Source organism: Schistocerca gregaria, chromosome 3 (assembly GCF_023897955.1).
Source record: "Schistocerca gregaria isolate iqSchGreg1 chromosome 3, iqSchGreg1.2, whole genome shotgun sequence".
Classification (NCBI taxonomy): domain Eukaryota; kingdom Metazoa; phylum Arthropoda; class Insecta; order Orthoptera; family Acrididae; genus Schistocerca; species Schistocerca gregaria.
In genome coordinates, this window is record NC_064922.1 from 21,320,290 (window position 1) to 21,339,106 (window position 18,817).

Consider the following 18,817-nt stretch of genomic DNA (forward strand, 5'->3'; position numbering starts at 1 on the left):
GGGATCGTTTCGTAGTACGGTCAGTGCAAAGGGGAAGCGGAAACTTGTTGTGTCCCAGTGTTTTGCAGTTGGACGACAAGAGTTTGACACAGTAGCAAAGAGCGAGGCACTGAGTTGGCATGAACAATGGAGAGCACAATGGGGCTTGAGATGTGCTTGTTACCTCAGGTGCTGTGTGATTGTGGACAAGGAGTGAAATGGACCAATTTGTGACCGCCCTTTCAATTTAAGACGTTCAAAACAGACGGAATTTGCATTCGTAATACCAGAGCATCGAAACTACTTGGAACTCTTGTGTATATGAACGTGTCCGCGCCTTTGTATTCTGGTACCTTCGCCGCTACAAACCAACCAACCATCGTGTCCGTGCACATCAGAGTCGCAAAGAATGGAGAATAGCCAGGCTTGGTCGTGTGTGTAGCTGTAGCTCAGTTGGCAGATCGTTCGCTTAGCGTGTGAACGGTCTCGGGTTCAAGCCCCGGCTTCTCCATGTTTTGTGGTCAGTGCATGGTAAGTGTTGGTCGCGGCGAACATAAACGCACGCAAGAAGTTGCAAAACCAGCGTCACAGACTGATATGATGTATACTGTCATAAGGAGAGCAAGATGTAAGTGTGGGGACCGGCTGTTAACGTGGTGTCATCGAGTGCAGATCTGTCTTAGGTATCACGGCTTAACGTCATTGAAGTCTAGAGGTGGACAACACGTTCGTCTTACTCAGAGCGGTGTCTGAACTCTATTTTCGACGTTATGCGTGCCACTTTCATTGTGGCCAACTACGATTCGATACAGAATGCACGAAACCTGAAAGACACCCTCACTGATACATAGAGAGTAGAGTTTGTCTGCGGAATAATGGGAGTGCAAGGGTCTGTTACGTTGATATGACTGTATGTAGCACTACTAGCTATCGGGGGGGTGGGCGTAGCTCAGATGGTAGAGCGCTCGCTTAGCGTGCGAGAGGTACTGGGATCGAAACCCAGCGCCTTCAGAATTTTTAACACACCTACATGCGCACCTTGCGATGCAAGTGGAATAATTCCCAACCGGCAGAGGTGTGTAGGCAGATACAAGCGAACGATTAGCATCCACAATTGCGGCGATATCACGTAAATCCCACTGCACGTTCCCATTCTTTGCGTGCAGTCGGCTGCTACTGGTGTTGCTGGTTGTGACTGCTGATAACAGATGCCGTAGCAATCAATTCATGGAGTGAGTTGTATGTTTTGCGATAGTCTGTCTCTGACAAGGAACCACAGGTGATATAGGTGCGAACACAGGAAGCTTGCAGCCCCTCGCTGCCTGCAGACACAGAGCAGCCACACTAGAAGAGCGGCATAAGCTGTAGGCGAAATGTGCTCATTCGCTTTGGCGCGACGTCGAACTATAAATAAGGCTGTCACTAGCGTGAGCGTCGTGTAAAGTCGGAAAAGTCATCTGCATGGGTGATTGCCAAGTTTGGGGAGCGTTTCGTAGTACGGTCAGTGCAAAGGGGAAGCGGAAACTTGTTGTGTCCCAGTGTTTTGCAGTTGGACGACAAGAGTTTGACACAGTAGCAAAGAGCGAGGCACTGAGTTGGCATGAACAATGGAGAGCACAATGGGGCTTGAGATGTGCTTGTTACCTCAGGTGCTGTGTGATTGTCGACAAGGAGTGAAATGGACCAATTTGTGACCGCCCTTTCAATTTAAGACGTTCAAAACAGACGGAATTTGCATTCGTAATACCAGAGCATCGAAACTACTTGGAACTCTTGTGTATATGAACGTGTCCGCGCCTTTGTATTCTGGTACCTTCGCCGCTACAAACCAACCAACCATCGTGTCCGTGCACATCAGAGTCGCAAAGAATGGAGAATAGCCAGGCTTGGTTGTGTGTGTAGCTGTAGCTCAGTTGGCAGATCGTTCGCTTAGCGTGTGAACGGTCTCGGGTTCAAGCCCCGGCTTCTCCATGTTTTGTGGTCAGTGCATGGTAAGTGTTGGTCGCGGCGAACATAAACGCACGCAAGAAGTTGCAAAACCAGCGTCACAGACTGATATGATGTATACTGTCATAAGGAGAGCAAGATGTAAGTGTGGGGACCGGCTGTTATCGTGGTGTCATCGAGTGCAGATCTGTCTTAGGTATCACGGCTTAACGTCATTGAAGTCTAGAGGTGGACAACACGTTCGTCTTACTCAGAGCGGTGTCTGAACTCTATTTTCGACGTTATGCGTGCCACTTTCATTGTGGCCAACTACGATTCGATACAGAATGCACGAAACCTGAAAGACACCCTCACTGATACATAGAGAGTAGAGTTTGTCTGCGGAATAATGGGAGTGCAAGGGTCTGTGACGTTGATATGACTGTATGTAGCACTACTAGCTATCGGGGGGGTGGGCGTAGCTCAGATGGATCACAGTCTGCTTTCGGCTGCGGTGGGGCGAGGACGTCCGCTGCGCCCCGCCGTGCGCGACCGTGAGCGCTTGCTTGTGTTTACCTTCTCGCGGCGCGAGTTGTATTAGTTTCAAGTTCGGTGCGACTATGGCACACACATGGCGCCACGATACGATCAAAATTACCTTCCAACCAGATCACGCGCGTCCTCGAGCCTATGAAATAGAACAGTTCATACGAGACGATCTACGTTTAGATCCGGCGACTGTCGTCGGAATACATTTTTCTATAACGGCGAGCGTGGTTTATGTTAAAATGACCAGTGCAGAGGTCTGCGCGACAGTGGTGTCTAAATACTCGAACTCTCTCAGATTCAAACATTCTGACGGGCATATCGGTGCAGTGACGGTGGATCATGCAGGCATGGGCCTAAGGACTGTAAGAGTTTTTGAGCTCCCCTTCGAGGTCCCAGAGGAAGTTGTCAAGGCCGCCTTCCGACCGTACGGCAATGTTATCAACCACGTTGCAGAAAAGTGGCAAACTTTCTCGACGTATAAGGTCTACAATGGTGTGCGCCAAATTAAACTTGAGCTCAAGAAACATGTGCCGTCCTATTTGAACATCGGTGGCTGTCGTGCAATCATCATGTACGACGGTCAGCCGCGTACCTGTTCCGGATGTGGGCAGGAAGGCCATGTTCGATCGAGCTGCTTACAACGTAGAATTACGCAGATACCAGTGGGAGACTCCGTTTCCCCGACGGGGACGACAATCCTGCCCCTCACGTACGCTCAGACGACGATGCGCACCATAGTTGAGGACGAAACGGGCGATCAGACACACCCATCGACGCCAGAAGCACCAAGGGAGGAAGAGGAAGGACCCCCGATGCCAACCCATATGTCGCCCCCTCCACAGCAACAACAGCAGCAGCAGTCCCACGGACTCCAGACGCAACGTAACATCCAGAACGCGATGGACGTGGACGCGAACATTGTCCCGACCGCGGCTTTCCTAGCGGAAGGTGATACGACGCTGGATTGCCTCCCACATTCGGATACGGATGTCCACGTTCGCAAGCAACGTTCGCCTCGACGACGGAAGCGACGTCGGCGGACCCCTTCAGACGATTGCCTCCTACACACGGCCGGTCAAGACGGTGACATCTCCTCAGACGGCATGGATGCTGCGCCTGCTGAGAATCTAAGTGGTGTAGACGGTTCACTTGCCCATACCACGAGTGCCAAGTTACTTCTTGCACCACGGATTCAGCAGGTCGCGTCGATGGATGGCGCTCCGTCTACCTCTAACAAAGACGACGTACGTGCGGGAGATTTAGGTGCCGATCAGCTACACAGCATCGTGTTGCAGCCACTGTGGTCGGACGATGTTGAGGAACTTCCTAAAGAGGGCACGGGTGACAGCGGAGGGGGTGGCATTGGAGATGCCACTCCTATCGTAAAAGACGCATAATTTGTAACGGATTTGGTAGGTCCGGCATCTCTTGCGGTTAGCTTTGATTGCCATGGGGTCTACCCTAGGTGAAGAGGCTAGGCAGCACACCTTTCGCCTAGCCACAATCAATATCAACGCGATAAGGGCACCACACAAACTGACAATGCTACAACGCATGCTTGATGCGGCGGACGTCGACGTGGCCCTCTTACAGGAAGTATGTGTCGCTAGTTTCCCTGACTTCTACGGATATACCGCCCACATCTCCCACGCCTCTTCTACCGATTGTGGTGTGGCTGTTCTGCTACGGGACGGTTTGGAGGCTACGGACGTACTGTACTTACCGAATGCAAGAGCCATGGCAGTAACTGTCAACGGTGTACGACTCATCAATGTCTATGCCCCTTCAGGATCAGGGAGACGGAGAGACCGGGCCCGCTTCTTTTCGGAAGATATCACACGTCTATTTATGGGCCGCATAGACGATATGGTGATCGGAGGAGATTTTAACTGTACATTATCTCAGTCTGATCAGCAGCCACATCACGTCCCGTGTGCGGAATTGGAAATGCTAGTGCGTGACCTCCACCTGATTGACACGTGGCGCCATATCCATGGCCCAGCTCCTGGATACACCCACTATACAAGTCATTCATCAAGTCGGTTAGACAGGATTTACGTCACAAGCACCCTTTCGACGGCGACGAGAGGAGCAGAGCTCTGGCCCACTGCATTCACCGACCACACAGCCTATATTTGCACCATTGCCCTTCCAGCTGCACGTGTGTGGCGCAGTAGGCCCCCCTGGAAACTGAACGTCGCCCATCTGGACGAGCCGGCATGTAAACGTGCTATCGAAGAGTCGTGGAACGCGTCCTTACAGCGTCGTGGTCGTTACCGATCGGCCCTCAGTTGGTGGATTGAATGTGCCAAGCCTGCTCTTAGGCGCACCTTCATGGTTTACGGCCGAGAAGCGGCGGCATGGAGGAGGAGCACGGAAAACTTTTATTACACCGTCCTACGGGAATGTCTTGCTATGGAGCCCTCACCTGACCGGCAGATCATAGTCAATCGCGCGAAAGCGCAACTCATCTCCTTAGCACGCCATCATTTACAAGGCGCTGTTATACGGTCGCGTGCTCCAGACATGATACAATCAGAAAGGCCATCTATGCACCATGTGCTCCTAGAACGCAGGAGGCGCCGTAGGGCACTGGTAACCGACATGATAACGGACGACGGACGACACGTGGCAGAACAAGCAGATATAGCAGAAGCCTTCTATGGGCATTACGCTCAACTTTATTCAGCAGTGCTCCCTGATATGGCGACGGTAGACTCCGTTTCAGCACATGTCCACGGTACAGTTCCACCAGACATGGTACCGACTTTACTGGGGGAAGTGACAGAAGAGGAAGTGCTCGACGCCATTGGTAAAGGTGCTCCCCATAAATCACCAGGAATCGATGGATTACCATTAGAGTTCTATCGAGCATTTAAACAACTGTTGGTACCGTGTTGGGTTGAAATTTGTCAGGAATTGATGTCCCCGGGTATACCGCTGCCTGCACCGTTCTTGGAAGGACTGATTGTCCCCATCCATAAGCCGAAGGACGGAATCATGTCCGCGATTATCGCCCCTTAACGTTATTGAACAGCGACTTCAAGATCTTTTCGAGGCTACTATCAGAACGTCTTCGGGGCACACTATTGCACGTCCTGTCCAGCGATCAGATGTCCTTGGGGGGACCAAACAACATCAGAACTGCGTTATGCCGTTACAGAGATCTCATCTCCCTTGCACGGGTGAGACGTTTGCCGGCAGCCCTGGCGTCTATCGACTTTAGCCAGGCTTTTGACCGTGTGGGCCACACTTTCCTCACTGCCGTTCTACGGCGCATGGAATATCCCGACCCCTTTATCACAGTGTTGACACGCCTTCTGCATGGGGCTACTTCTCGAGTTCTTGTTAATGGAAGACTGACGGCACCCATGCCGATCCGCCGATCAGTACGACAGGGATGTCCATTATCAACATTGTTATTTGCATTGGCCTTAGAACCCTTGTTGTGTGGTCTCCGAGACAGGCTCACTGGGATACAGTTCGGCGGCTCCATCTATCGCTGCACCGCATATGCGGATGATTTGATGATCGTCATACGAGGAGCTGACGATATGGCCGCGACGTTGGACTGGATTGCAACCTACGGTGCAGCTTCTGGTAGCCAAATCAACATTGACAAATCTGTCGCCTTGAGCATCGGGATTGGGCTACCGCAGGAACACATTGCCCCCTTACACTTCAGTGATACTGTCCGCTGCTTGGGCTTAGATTTCATGAACGACATGCGACGCGCGACGACGCTCAATTATCGACGCCTTCTTCACCAAATTAGGGCCGGAATTGCAAATCAGCGCTTGCGGTCCCTCAACATCGTTCAGCGGGCGTATTATGCCAATGTATACCTTGCGTCCCGCATACCGCATGTCGCCCAAACGCTACCCATTCCGAAATCCTTGGCTCGTAGCATTATGGCAGCGCTGGGATACTTCGTCACAGCTGGTATGTTACTGAAGATCAGATACGTATCTCTTACTCTCCCCAAGGAAAAAGGTGGTCTCGGCCTAGTCAACGTCCATGATAGGGCCATTGCCCTCTATGTTAGCTCACATTTATGTCTGCTGCGCCGTTGTCCTACGAGCCTCACGAGTCTGCTTCTGACGGCGCTACGACCTACTTCACTAAGAGCGCCGGTGCCACTACAGGACATCCCAGCGCCCCTCTTTTATATAGGACGTTTCTATTTAGAACAAAGTTATTGCAGTGTAGCGCTCACGACACCACAAATGGCCACGACTCGACGTATCTACCACGACATGATGCAACGCCGCCCCCTAAATGTGGTCGAACTAAAATATCCTGACGTACGGTGGCGCGTTGTGTGGAAGACTGTACACGATGCCATGCTTGATTCCGACGTTGTTTCCCAATGGTACGTAGTCGTTAATGGGAAGCTGGTGACGCAAGAACGTCTCTACAATATCCACATGGCAGAATCTCCTAATTGTGTGGGTTGTAACACTGTAGATTCTGACGAGCACCGCCTCAGCTGCGGAGAGGCGGAACCGGTTTGGCACCTAGTGCGGCATATGCTGGCTTATGTCTTGCGAGTTAGGCCGGAGCATATATCTGCACGCACGTTATTGTTTCCGGATGAGACATTTTACCCCAAGACTCGAACCAACTCCGTCACCTGGATACGTGGACATGCGGTCCATTACCTCTGTCGTGACGGACACAAGAATTTCCTTGACTTCTGGCTCTATTTGCAAGAAAGACATCATGCAATTTCAGGGCATACCAGATATCGACAATGCTTCGCAAACTACCTATGGAGCGCCTTTCACAGCCCCCCGTGCAGCTGGAATGTTCCAGGCAGTGGCAGATGAGGTCAGAACAAACTGCAAACGAGCATATATTGAACAATCTTTATCAGAGGGCGCAGTCAATGGGAAGCCTAACTACGACGTGGTAGTTTTCTTTTTCATGTTATTTACGTTTAATATCTTCGATGGTGTCTTCATTCTGTTTTAGTTTTCCAGGCTTGATTAACTATGACTGTTCGCACATTGATACCTATATAAATAAATAAAAAAAAAAGATTTAAAAAAAGTGGGCAGGAGACCTGCGTTTAGAATCCTAATAAATACACAAGAACAAAATGAACAACAAATCAAATATAATAACGTATTATACCCTTTCCTTTCTCCTTTTATTATTTTTTTTTATATTAAAAAAAAAAAAAAGTTGGTAGAGCACTTGCCCGCGAAAGGCAAAGGTCCCGAGTTCGAGTCTCGGTCGGGCACACAGTTTTAATCTGCCAGGAAGTTTCATATTATTAAAAAAAAAAAAAAAAAAAAAAAAATAAGATGGTAGAGCGCTCGCTTAGCGTGCGAGAGGTACTGCGATCGATACCCAGCGCCTCCAGAATTTTTAACACACCTACATGCGCACCTTGCCATGCAAGTGGAATAATTCCCAACCGGCAGAGGTGTGTAGGCAGATACAAGCGAACGATTAGCATCCACAATTGCGGCGATTTCACGTAAATCCCACTGCACGTTCCCATTCTTTGCGTGCAGTCGGCTGCTACTGGTGTTGCTGGTTGTGACTGCTGATAACAGATGCCGTAGCAATCAATTCATGGAGTGAGTTGTATGTTTTGCGATAGTCTGTCTCTGACAAGGAAGCACAGGTGATATAGGTGCGAACACAGGAAGCTTGCAGCCCCTCGCTGCCTGCAGACACAGAGCAGCCACACTAGAAGAGCGGCCTAAGCCGTAGGCGAAATGTGCTCATTCGCTTTGGCGCGACGTCGAAATATAAATACGGCTGTCACTAGCGTGAGCGTCGTGTAAGGTCGGAAAAGTCATCTGCATGGGTGATTGCCAAGTTTGGGGAGCGTTTCGTAGTACGATCAGTGCAATGGGGACACGGAAACTTGTTGGCTCTGAGCACTATGCGACTTAACATCTGTGGTCATCAGTCGCTTAGAACTTAGAACTAATTAAACCTAACTAACCTAAGGACATCACACACATCCATGCCCGAGGCAGGATTCGAACCTGCGACCGTAGCAGTCGCGCGGTTCCGGATGAGCGCCTAGAACCGCGAGACCACCGCGGCCGGCGAAACTTGTTGTGTCCCAGTGTTTTGCAGTTGGACGACAAGAGTTTTACACAGTAGCAAAGAGCGAGGCACTGAGTTGGCATGAACAATGGAGAGCACAATGGGGCTCGAGATGTGCTTGTTACCTCAGGTGCTGTGTGATTGTGGACAAGGAGTGAAATGGACCAATTTGAGACCGCCCTTTCAATTTAAGACGTTCAAAACAGACGGAATTTGCATTCGTAATACCAGAGCATCGAAACTACTTGGAACTCTTGTGTATATGAACGTGTCCGCGCCTTTGTATTCTGGTACCTTCGCCGCTACAAACCAACCAACCATCGTGTCCGTGCACATCAGAGTCGCAAAGAATGGAGAATAGCCAGGCTTGGTCGTGTGTGTAGCTGTAGCTCAGTTGGCAGATCGTTCGCTTAGCGTGTGAACGGTCTCGGTTTCAAGCCCCGGCTCCTCCATGTTTTGTGGTCAGTGCATGGTAAGTGTTGGTCGCAGCGAACATAAACGCACGCAAGAAGTTGCAAAACCAGCGTCACAGACTGATATGATGTATACTGTCGTAAGGAGAGCAAGATGTAAGTGTGGGGACCGGCTGTTATCGTGGTGTCATCGAGTGCAGATCTGTCTTAGGTATCACGGCTTAACGTCATTGAAGTCTAGAGGTGGACAAGACGTTCGTCTTACTCAGAGCGGTGTCTGAACTCTATTTTCGACGTTATGCGTGCCACTTTCATTGTGGCCAACTACGATTCGATACAGAATGCACGAAACCTGAAAGACACCCTCACTGATACATAGAGAGTAGTGTTTGTCTGCGGAATAATGGGAGTGCAAGGGTCTGTGACGTTGATATGACTGTATGTAGCACTACTAGTTATCGGGAAGGTGGGCGTAGCTCAGATGGTAGAGCGCTCGCTTAGCGTGCGAGAGGTACTGGGATCGATACCCAGCGCCTCCAGAATTTTTAACACACCTACATGCGCACCTTGCCATGCAAGTGGAATAATTCCCAACCGGCAGAGGTGTGTAGGCAGATACAAGCGAACGATTAGCATCCACAATTGCGCCGATTTCACGTAAATCCCACTGCACGTTCCCATTCATCAATTCATGGAGTGAGTTGTATGTTTTGCGATAGTCTGTCTCTGACAAGGAAGCACAGATGATATAGGTGCGAACACAGGAAGCTTGCAGCCCCTCGCTGCCTGCAGACACAGAGCAGCCACACTAGAAGAGCGGCCTAAGCCGTAGGCGAAATGTGCTCATTCGCTTTGGCGCGACGTCGACCTATAAATAAGGCTGTCACGAGCGTGAGCGTTGCGTGAGCGTCGTGTAAAGTCGGAAAAGTCATCTGCATGGGTGATTGCCAAGTTTGGGGAGCGTTTCGTAGTACGATCAGTGCAAAGGGGAAGCGGAAACTTGTTGTGTCCCAGTGTTTTGCAGTTGGACGACAAGAGTTTTACACAGTAGCAAAGAGCGAGGCACTGAGTTGGCATGAACAATGGAGAGCACAATGGGGCTCGAGATGTGCTTGTTACCTCAGGTGCTGTGTGATTGTCGACAAGGAGTGAAATGGACCAATTTGTGACCGCCCTTTCAATTTAAGACGTTCAAAACAGACGGAATTTGCATTCGTAATACCAGAGCATCGAAACTACTTGGAACTCTTGTGTATATGAACGTGTCCGCGGCTTTGTATTCTGGTACCTCCGCCGCTACAAACCAACCAACCATCGTGTCCGTGCACATCAGAGTCGCAAAGAATGGAGAATAGCCAGGCTTGGTCGTGTGTGTAGCTGTAGCTCAGTTGGCAGATCGTTCGCTTAGCGTGTGAACGGTCTCGGTTTCAAGCCCCGGCTCCTCCATGTTTTGTGGTCAGTGCATGGTAAGTGTTGGTCGCAGCGAACATAAACGCACGTAAGAAGTTGCAAAACCAGCGTCACAGACTGATATGATGTATACTGTCATAAGGAGAGCAAGATGTAAGTGTGGGGACCGGCTGTTATCGTGGTGTCATCGAGTGCAGATCTGTCTTAGGTATCACGGCTTAACGTCATTGAAGTCTAGAGGTGGACAACACGTTCGTCTTACTCAGAGCGGTGTCTGAACTCTATTTTCGACGTTATGCGTGCCACTTTCATTGTGGCCAACTACGATTCGATACAGAATGCACGAAACCTGAAAGACACCCTCACTGATACATAGAGAGTAGTGTTTGTCTGCGGAATAATGGGAGTGCAAGGGTCTGTGACGTCGATATGACTGTATGTAGCACTATTAGTTATTGGGGGGGTGGGCGTAGCTCAGATGGTAGAGCGCTCGCTTAGCGTGCGAGAGGTACTGGAATCGATACCCAGCGCCTCCAGAATTTTTAACACACCTACATGCGCACCTTGCCATGCAAGTGGAATAATTCCCAACCGGCAGAGGTATGTAGGCAGATACAAGCGAACGATTAGCATCCACAATTGCGCCGATTTCACGTAAATCCCACTGCACGTTCCCATTCTTTGCGTGCAGTCGGCTGCTACTGGTGTTGCTGGTTGTGACTGCTGATAACAGATGCCGTAGCAATCAATTCATGGAGTGAGTTGTATGTTTTGCGATAGTCTGTCTCTGACAAGGAAGCAAAGGTGATATAGGTGCGAACACAGGAAGCTTGCAGCCCCTCGCTGCCTGCAGACACAGAGCAGCCACACTAGAAGAGCGGCCTAAGCCGTAGGCGAAATGTGCTCATTCGCTTTGGCGCGACGTCGAACTATAAATAAGGCTGTCACTAGCGTGAGCGTCGTGTAAAGTCGGAAAAGTCATCTGCATGGGTGATTGCCAAGTTTGGGGAGCGTTTCGTAGTACGATCAGTGCAATGGGGACGCGGAAACTTGTTGTGTCCCAGTGTTTTGCAGTTGGACGACAAGAGTTTTACACAGTAGCAAAGAGCGAGGCACTGAGTTGGCATGAACAATGGAGAGCACAATGGGGCTCGAGATGTGCTTGTTACCTCAGGTGCTGTGTGATTGTCGACAAGGAGTGAAATGGACCAATTTGTGACCGCTCTTTCAATTTAAGACGTTCAAATCAGACGGAATTTGCATTCGTAATACCAGAGCATCGAAACTACTTGGAACTCTTGTGTATATGAACGTGTCCGCGCCTTTGTATTCTGGTACCTTCGCCGCTACAAACCAACCAACCATCGTGTCCGTGCACATCAGAGTCGCAAAGAATGGAGAATAGCCAGGCTTGGTCGTGTGTGTAGCTGTAGCTCAGTTGGCAGATCGTTCGCTTAGTGTGTGAACGGTCTCGGTTTCAAGCCCCGGCTCCTCCATGTTTTGTGGTCAGTGCATGGTAAGTGTTGGTCGCAGCGAACATAAACGCACGCAACAAGTAGCAAAACCAGCGTCACAGACTGATATGATGTATACTGTCATCAGGAGAGCAAGATGTAAGTGTGGGGATCGGCTGTTATCGTGGTGTCATCGAGTGCAGATCTGTCTTAGGTATCACGGCTTAACGTCATTGAAGTCTAGAGGTGTACAACACGTTCGTCTTACTCAGAGCGGTGTCTGAACTCTATTTTCGACGTTATGCGTACCACTTTCATTGTGGCCAACTACGATTCGATACAGAATGCACGAAACCTGAAAGACACCCTCACTGATACATAGAGAGTAGTGTTTGTCTGCGGAATAATGGGAGTGCAAGGGTCTCTGACGTTGATATGACTGTATGTAGCACTACTAGTTATTGGGGGGGTGGGCGTAGCTCAGATGGTAGAGCGCTCGCTTAGCGTGCGAGAGGTACTGGCATCGATACCCAGCGCCTCCAGAATTTTTAACACACCTACATGCGCACCTTGCCATGCAAGTGGAATAATTCCAACCGGCAGAGGTGTGTAGGCAGATACAAGCGAACGATTAGCATCCACAATTGCGCCGATTTCACGTAAATCCCACTGCACGTTCCCATTCTTTGCGTGCAGTCGGCTGCTACTGGTGTTGCTGGTTGTGACTGCTGATAACAGATGCCGTAGCAATCAATTCATGGAGTGAGTTGTATGTTTTGCGATAGTCTGTCTCTGACAAGGAAGCGCAGGTGATATAGGTGCGAACACAGGAAGCTTGCAGCCCCTCGCTGCCTGCAGACACAGGGCAGCCACACTAGAAGAGCGGCCTAAGCCGTAGGCGAAATGTGCTCATTCGCTTTGGCGCGACGTCGAATTATAAATAAGGCTGTCACTAGCGTGAGCGTTGCGTGAGCGTCGTGTAAAGTCGGAAAAGTCATCTGCATGGGTGATTGCCAAGTTTGGGGAGCGTTTCGTTGTACGATCAGTGCAAAGGGGAAGCGGAAACTTGTTGTGTCCCAGTGTTTTGCAGTTGGACGACAAGAGTTTGACACAGTAGCAAAGAGCGTGGCACTGAGTTGGCATGAACAATGGAGAGCACAATGGGGCTCGAGATGTGCTTGTTACCTCAGGTGCTGTGTGATTGTCGACAAGGAGTGAAATGGACCAATTTGTGACCGCCCTTTCAATTTAAGACGTTCAAAACAGACGGAATTTGCATTCGTAATACCAGAGCATCGAAACTACTTGGAACTCTTGTGTATATGAACGTGTCCGCGCCTTTGTATTCTGGTACCTTCGCCGCTACAAACCAACCAACCATCGTGTCCGTGCACATCAGAGTCACAAAGAATGGAGAATAGCCAGGCTTGGTCGTGTGTGTAGCTGTAGCTCAGTTGGCAGATCGTTCGCTTAGCGTGTGAACGGTCTCGGTTTCAAGCCCCGTCTCCTCCATGTTTTGTGGTCAGTGCATGGTAAGTGTTGGTCGCAGCGAACATAAACGCACGCAAGAAGTTGCAAAACCAGCGTCACAGACTGATATGATGTATACTGTCATAAGGAGAGCAAGATGTAAGTGTGGGGCCGGCTGTTACTGTGGTGTCATCGAGTGCAGATCTGTCTTAGGTATCACGGCTTAACGTCATTGAAGTCTAGAGGTGGACAACACGTTCGTCTTACTCAGAGCGGTGTCTGAACTCTATTTTCGACGTTATGCGTGCCACTTTCATTGTGGCCAACTACGATTCGATGCAGAATGCACGAAACCTGAAAGACACCCTCACTGATACATAGAGAGTAGTGTTTGTCTGCGGAATAATGGGAGTGCAAGGGTCTGTGAGGTTGATATGACTGTATGTAGCACTACTAGTTATCGGGGCGGTGGGCGTAGCTCAGATGGTAGAGCGCTCGCTTAGTGTGCGAGAGGTACTGGGATCGATACCCAGCGCCTCCAGAAATTTTAACACACCTACATGCGCACCTTGCAATGCAAGTGGAATAATTCCCAACCGGCAGAGGTGTGTAGGCAGATACAAGCGAACGATTAGCATCCACAATTGCGCCGATTTCACGTAAATCCCATTGCACGTTCCCATTCTTTGCGTGCAGTCGGCTGCTACTGGTGTTGCTGGTTGTGACTGCTGATAACAGATGCCGTAGCAATCAATTCATGGAGTGAGTTGTATGTTTTGCGATAGTCTGTCTCTGACAAGGAAGCACAGGTGATATAGGTGCGAACACAGGAAGCTTGCAGCCCCTCGCTGCCTGCAGACACAGAGCAGCCACACTAGAAGAGCGGCCTAAGCCGTAGGCGAAATGTGCTCATTCGCTTCGGCGCGACGTCGAACTATAAATAAGGCTGTCACTAGCGTGAGCGTTGCGTGAGCGTCGTGTAAAGTCGGAAAAGTCATCTGCATGGGTGATTGCCAAGTTTGGGGAGCGTTTCGTAGTACGATCAGTGCAATGGGGACGCGGAAACTTGTTGTGTCCCAGTGTTTTGCAGTTGGACGACAAGAGTTTTACACAGTAGCAAAGAGCGAGGCACTGAGTTGGCATGAACAATGGAGAGCACAATGGGGCTCGAGATGTGCTTGTTACCTCAGGTGCTGTGTGATTGTCGACAAGGAGTGAAATGGACCAATTTGTGACCGCTCTTTCAATTTAAGACGTTCAAAACAGACGGAATTTGCATTCGTAATACCAGAGCATCGAAACTACTTGGAACTCTTGTGTATATGAACGTGTCCGCGCCTTTGTATTCTGGTACCTTCGCCGCTACAAACCAACCAACCATCGTGTCCGTGCACATCAGAGTCGCAAAGAATGGAGAATAGCCAGGCTTGGTCGTGTGTGTAGCTGTAGCTCAGTTGGCAGATCGTTCGCTTAGTGTGTGAACGGTCTCGGTTTCAAGCCCCGGCTCCTCCATGTTTTGTGGTCAGTGCATGGTAAGTGTTGGTCGCAGCGAACATAAACGCACGCAACAAGTAGCAAAACCAGCGTCACAGACTGATATGATGTATACTGTCATCAGGAGAGCAAGATGTAAGTGTGGGGATCGGCTGTTATCGTGGTGTCATCGAGTGCAGATCTGTCTTAGGTATCACGGCTTAACGTCATTGAAGTCTAGAGGTGTACAACACGTTCGTCTTACTCAGAGCGGTGTCTGAACTCTATTTTCGACGTTATGCGTACCACTTTCATTGTGGCCAACTACGATTCGATACAGAATGCACGAAACCTGAAAGACACCCTCACTGATACATAGAGAGTAGTGTTTGTCTGCGGAATAATGGGAGTGCAAGGGTCTCTGACGTTGATATGACTGTATGTAGCACTACTAGTTATTGGGGGGGTGGGCGTAGCTCAGATGGTAGAGCGCTCGCTTAGCGTGCGAGAGGTACTGGGATCGATACCCAGCGCCTCCAGAATTTTTAACACACCTACATGCGCACCTTGCCATGCAAGTGGAATAATTCCAACCGGCAGAGGTGTGTAGGCAGATACAAGCGAACGATTAGCATCCACAATTGCGCCGATTTCACGTAAATCCCACTGCACGTTCCCATTCTTTGCGTGCAGTCGGCTGCTACTGGTGTTGCTGGTTGTGACTGCTGATAACAGATGCCGTAGCAATCAATTCATGGAGTGAGTTGTATGTTTTGCGATAGTCTGTCTCTGACAAGGAAGCGCAGGTGATATAGGTGCGAACACAGGAAGCTTGCAGCCCCTCGCTGCCTGCAGACACAGGGCAGCCACACTAGAAGAGCGGCCTAAGCCGTAGGCGAAATGTGCTCATTCGCTTTGGCGCGACGTCGAATTATAAATAAGGCTGTCACTAGCGTGAGCGTTGCGTGAGCGTCGTGTAAAGTCGGAAAAGTCATCTGCATGGGTGATTGCCAAGTTTGGGGAGCGTTTCGTTGTACGATCAGTGCAAAGGGGAAGCGGAAACTTGTTGTGTCCCAGTGTTTTGCAGTTGGACGACAAGAGTTTGACACAGTAGCAAAGAGCGTGGCACTGAGTTGGCATGAACAATGGAGAGCACAATGGGGCTCGAGATGTGCTTGTTACCTCAGGTGCTGTGTGATTGTCGACAAGGAGTGAAATGGACCAATTTGTGACCGCCCTTTCAATTTAAGACGTTCAAAACAGACGGAATTTGCATTCGTAATACCAGAGCATCGAAACTACTTGGAACTCTTGTGTATATGAACGTGTCCGCGCCTTTGTATTCTGGTACCTTCGCCGCTACAAACCAACCAACCATCGTGTCCGTGCACATCAGAGTCACAAAGAATGGAGAATAGCCAGGCTTGGTCGTGTGTGTAGCTGTAGCTCAGTTGGCAGATCGTTCGCTTAGCGTGTGAACGGTCTCGGTTTCAAGCCCCGTCTCCTCCATGTTTTGTGGTCAGTGCATGGTAAGTGTTGGTCGCAGCGAACATAAACGCACGCAAGAAGTTGCAAAACCAGCGTCACAGACTGATATGATGTATACTGTCATAAGGAGAGCAAGATGTAAGTGTGGGGCCGGCTGTTACTGTGGTGTCATCGAGTGCAGATCTGTCTTAGGTATCACGGCTTAACGTCATTGAAGTCTAGAGGTGGACAACACGTTCGTCTTACTCAGAGCGGTGTCTGAACTCTATTTTCGACGTTATGCGTGCCACTTTCATTGTGGCCAACTACGATTCGATGCAGAATGCACGAAACCTGAAAGACACCCTCACTGATACATAGAGAGTAGTGTTTGTCTGCGGAATAATGGGAGTGCAAGGGTCTGTGAGGTTGATATGACTGTATGTAGCACTACTAGTTATCGGGGCGGTGGGCGTAGCTCAGATGGTAGAGCGCTCGCTTAGTGTGCGAGAGGTACTGGGATCGATACCCAGCGCCTCCAGAAATTTTAACACACCTACATGCGCACCTTGCAATGCAAGTGGAATAATTCCCAACCGGCAGAGGTGTGTAGGCAGATACAAGCGAACGATTAGCATCCACAATTGCGCCGATTTCACGTAAATCCCATTGCACGTTCCCATTCTTTGCGTGCAGTCGGCTGCTACTGGTGTTGCTGGTTGTGACTGCTGATAACAGATGCCGTAGCAATCAATTCATGGAGTGAGTTGTATGTTTTGCGATAGTCTGTCTCTGACAAGGAAGCACAGGTGATATAGGTGCGAACACAGGAAGCTTGCAGCCCCTCGCTGCCTGCAGACACAGAGCAGCCACACTAGAAGAGCGGCCTAAGCCGTAGGCGAAATGTGCTCATTCGCTTCGGCGCGACGTCGAACTATAAATAAGGCTGTCACTAGCGTGAGCGTTGCGTGAGCGTCGTGTAAAGTCGGAAAAGTCATCTGCATGGGTGATTGCCAAGTTTGGGGAGCGTTTCGTAGTACGATCAGTGCAATGGGGACGCGGAAACTTGTTGTGTCCCAGTGTTTTGCAGTTGGACGACAAGAGTTTTACACAGTAGCAAAGAGCGAGGCACTGAGTTGGCATGAACAATGGAGAGCACAATGGGGCTCGAGATGTGCTTGTTACCTCAGGTGCTGTGTGATTGTCGACAAGGAGTGAAATGGACCAATTTGTGACCGCTCTTTCAATTTAAGACGTTCAAAACAGACGGAATTTGCATTCGTAATACCAGAGCATCGAAACTACTTGGAACTCTTGTGTATATGAACGTGTCCGCGCCTTTGTATTCTGGTACCTTCGCCGCTACAAACCAACCAACCATCGTGTCCGTGCACATCAGAGTCGCAAAGAATGGAGAATAGCCAGGCTTGGTCGTGTGTGTAGCTGTAGCTCAGTTGGCAGATCGTTCGCTTAGTGTGTGAACGGTCTCGGTTTCAAGCCCCGGCTCCTCCATGTTTTGTGGTCAGTGCATGGTAAGTGTTGGTCGCAGCGAACATAAACGCACGCAACAAGTAGCAAAACCAGCGTCACAGACTGATATGATGTATACTGTCATAAGGAGAGCAAGATGTAAGTGTGGGGATCGGCTGTTATCGTGGTGTCATCGAGTGCAGATCTGTCTTAGGTATCACGGCTTAACGTCATTGAAGTCTAGAGGTGTACAACACGTTCGTCTTACTCAGAGCGGTGTCTGAACTCTATTTTCGACGTTATGCGTACCACTTTCATTGTGGCCAACTACGATTCGATACAGAATGCACGAAACCTGAAAGACACCCTCACTGATACATAGAGAGTAGTGTTTGTCTGCGGAATAATGGGAGTGCAAGGGTCTCTGACGTTGATATGACTGTATGTAGAACTACTAGTTATTGGGGGGGTGGGCGTAGCTCAGATGGTAGAGCGCTCGCTTAGCGTGCGAGAGGTACTGGGATCGATACCCAGCGCCTCCAGAATTTTTAACACACCTACATGCGCACCTTGCCATGCAAGTGGAATAATTCCAACCGGCAGAGGTGTGTAGGCAGATACAAGCGAACGATTAGCATCCACAATTGCGCCGATTTCACGTAAATCCCACTGCACGTTCCCATTCTTTGCGTGCAGTCGGCTGCTACTGGTGTTGCTGGTTGTGACTGCTGATAACAGATGCCGTAGCAATCAATTCATGGAGTGAGTTGTATGTTTTGCGATAGTCTGTCTCTGACAAGGAAGCGCAGGTGATATAGGTGCGAACACAGGAAGCTTGCAGCCACTCGCTGCCTGCAGACACAGGGCAGCCACACTAGAAGAGCGGCCTAAGCCGTAGGCGAAATGTGCTCATTCGCTTTGGCGCGACGTCGAACTATAAATAAGGCTGTCACTAGCGTGAGCGTTGCGTGAGCGTCGTGTAAAGTCGGAAAAGTCATCTGCATGGGTGATTGCCAAGTTTGGGGAGCGTTTCGTAGTACGATCAGTGCAAAGGGGAAGCGGAAACTTGTTGTGTCCCAGTGTTTTGCAGTTGGACGACAAGAGTTTGACACAGTAGCAAAGAGCGTGGCACTGAGT

At 49.9% G+C, this 18,817-nt stretch overlaps 6 non-coding genes across 6 annotated transcripts; all 6 read left to right on the plus strand.

The window, feature by feature from the left end:
* The first annotated feature begins 916 nt into the window (after positions 1-916).
* On the plus strand, positions 917-990 carry Trnaa-agc (transfer RNA alanine (anticodon AGC)). Its single transcript has one exon. It is a non-coding gene; the product is annotated as a tRNA-Ala (tRNA).
* Positions 991-9,401: 8,411 nt separating this feature from the next.
* Positions 9,402-9,475, plus strand: Trnaa-agc (transfer RNA alanine (anticodon AGC)). The gene has a single exon. It is a non-coding gene; the product is annotated as a tRNA-Ala (tRNA).
* A 4,262-nt stretch (positions 9,476-13,737) lies between these two features.
* Positions 13,738-13,811, plus strand: Trnat-agu (transfer RNA threonine (anticodon AGU)). Its single transcript has one exon. It is a non-coding gene; the product is annotated as a tRNA-Thr (tRNA).
* Positions 13,812-15,208: 1,397 nt separating this feature from the next.
* On the plus strand, positions 15,209-15,282 carry Trnaa-agc (transfer RNA alanine (anticodon AGC)). Its single transcript has one exon. It is a non-coding gene; the product is annotated as a tRNA-Ala (tRNA).
* Positions 15,283-16,677: 1,395 nt separating this feature from the next.
* Positions 16,678-16,751, plus strand: Trnat-agu (transfer RNA threonine (anticodon AGU)). The gene has a single exon. It is a non-coding gene; the product is annotated as a tRNA-Thr (tRNA).
* A 1,397-nt stretch (positions 16,752-18,148) lies between these two features.
* Positions 18,149-18,222, plus strand: Trnaa-agc (transfer RNA alanine (anticodon AGC)). Its single transcript has one exon. It is a non-coding gene; the product is annotated as a tRNA-Ala (tRNA).
* Positions 18,223-18,817: the final 595 nt, after the last annotated feature.